At 57.9% G+C, this 2,500-nt stretch overlaps 1 non-coding gene across 1 annotated transcript in view; it reads right to left on the bottom strand.

Annotated features, from left to right (window-relative positions):
* LOC124770045 overlaps window positions 1-1,012 on the bottom strand; it is a 1,909-nt gene extending 897 nt beyond the window's left edge. The window contains exon 1 of the ribosomal RNA XR_007013057.1: window positions 1-1,012. This exon is cut by the window's left edge and continues 897 nt beyond it. This is a non-coding gene — a ribosomal RNA (small subunit ribosomal RNA).
* Between the last annotated feature and the right edge of the window lie 1,488 nt (window positions 1,013-2,500).

Raw genomic sequence — 2,500 nt, 5'->3', positions numbered from 1 at the left:
CCAAGAATTTCACCTCTAACGTCGCAATACGAATGCCCCCGCCTGTCCCTATTAATCATTACCTCGGGTTCCGAAAACCAACAAAATAGAACCGAGGTCCTATTCCATTATTCCATGCACACAGTATTCAGGCGGGCTTGCCTGCTTTAAGCACTCTAATTTGTTCAAAGTAAACGTGCCGGCCCACCGAGACACTCAATAAAGAGCACCCTGGTAGGATTTCAACGGGGTCCGCCTCGGGACGCACGAGCACGCACGGGGCGGTCGCACGCCTTCGGCTCGCCCCACCGGCAGGACGTCCCACGATACATGCCAGTTAAACACCGACGGGCGGTGAACCAACAGCGTGGGACACAAATCCAACTACGAGCTTTTTAACCGCAACAACTTTAATATACGCTATTGGAGCTGGAATTACCGCGGCTGCTGGCACCAGACTTGCCCTCCAATAGATACTCGTTAAAGGATTTAAAGTGTACTCATTCCGATTACGGGGCCTCGGATGAGTCCCGTATCGTTATTTTTCGTCACTACCTCCCCGTGCCGGGAGTGGGTAATTTGCGCGCCTGCTGCCTTCCTTGGATGTGGTAGCCGTTTCTCAGGCTCCCTCTCCGGAATCGAACCCTGATTCCCCGTTACCCGTTACAACCATGGTAGGCGCAGAACCTACCATCGACAGTTGATAAGGCAGACATTTGAAAGATGCGTCGCCGGTACGAGGACCGTGCGATCAGCCCAAAGTTATTCAGAGTCACCAAGGCAAACGGACCGGACGAGCCGACCGATTGGTTTTGATCTAATAAAAGCGTCCCTTCCATCTCTGGTCGGGACTCTGTTTGCATGTATTAGCTCTAGAATTACCACAGTTATCCAAGTAACGTGGGTACGATCTAAGGAACCATAACTGATTTAATGAGCCATTCGCGGTTTCACCTTAATGCGGCTTGTACTGAGACATGCATGGCTTAATCTTTGAGACAAGCATATGACTACTGGCAGGATCAACCAGGGAGCTGCGTCAACTAGAGCTGAGCAGCCGGCCGCCCGGGAGTGTGTCCCGGGGGCCCGCGCGAACACGCAAGCGTCCGCTCAATCATTCTGCAAACAGGAGGAGGCTGAGCTCCCCTGCACAATACACCTCGAAACCCTCTCAGGTCCCGGCGGCGCGCAGCGCCGTCCCAAGTACTTGGTCGGGTTCGAGAGAGGCGCAATCGCCCGGAGTTAGGCGAGTAGACGCTTTCGGTGCGACCACCCGTGCTCCCAACTGAGCTTGCCGCTGCCGACAGAGGCCCGGGAGCGTGCTGTCGTGGCATTGCCGGCGGGAGACAACACGCGCCACCTACGGTGACCGGCAGCTCCAACGCCAGCGCCACAGAAGGACAAAAGCCCCACTTGGGTGCCGAAGCGAACTCTCCCAGCACAGCGCACACGCCAACACATCCGCACAGCTGCGATACAAACCACCAGCGAGAACCGCTGGGGCGACCGAGCAGCAGACGGCGTCGCGGCGCCGAGCGCCGGGCGGCGGCGCATCCTCAACGCACACAGTCCTCAATCGGACCAGCACACTGCAGATGTCCACCGCGCTTCGCACCGGGCCCGCGAGGACCTACTTTGGCCGCACGGCGCCGCGCGCAGGGTGCGCCGGCGCGCAGCTGCGACGCCTGCCGCGTCCGTCGGCCGGCGCGCCTGCCACTGGCCGCCCCCACCAGCCGGCTGTAGCGCGTGCGCCCACGCACCGCGCGGCCAGCACGCCGGGAGGCGCCCCCTCACCGGCCGGGGACGGTCCCACCCAGCCACCGCCGCGTATCGCTTCACACCCAGATGCCGTTCAGTTTCGTCGGCATGGTGGGTATCGCTGGAACAACCGGTTAGTACCTCAACCTATCGTCGCCATCACCGATTCACCCCTAGCGAGAACAACCGCACCACAACGGGTTACCATTTCTTCATTTGCGTAACTTCACCAGAAAACGTAGGCGTCCATCGCCATTTGCAACTTCAACCATTATTGCATGCCTGTGTCAGGTGTCACGCCACACTACGTCTGCCCACATACACGCAACAAAATGTGCACGCCTAGACAATACGTGGAAGGTGGCCCCCGTACGTATGCGATGTCCATTGCTCGAACGACTGTCAACCGGCTTCTGTAGCATGTCGCAGATATGGAACGCGCTGCACCATGCCATCACGGTGTGTGAGGAGAGACGACTAGGTCCGAATACATCAACAGACAGCTCATGCTGATCGCCATCCACGGCGTCCGTTCCTCCCACACGTCTCTATGGCGTACCACACTGCAATCCAGCTCTCATAGGGAGACGACACGTAGCTGCGTGCACAATATTTGCACTGTATGGTCCGCCGTTTTTGGGCGCAGTCGTTGTACGGTCACACATGTGCCACGATGTATCATTCAGTACATAAGGACGAATGTGCAGTACAGATTGTGGTTCACGCGTACGACATCAGCGGACAGTTGACACAGGCCGCACCA

Source organism: Schistocerca piceifrons, unplaced genomic scaffold, assembly GCF_021461385.2.
Source record: "Schistocerca piceifrons isolate TAMUIC-IGC-003096 unplaced genomic scaffold, iqSchPice1.1 HiC_scaffold_73, whole genome shotgun sequence".
Lineage (NCBI taxonomy): Eukaryota > Metazoa > Arthropoda > Insecta > Orthoptera > Acrididae > Schistocerca > Schistocerca piceifrons.
This window is presented reverse-complemented; position numbering and strand designations above follow the sequence as displayed.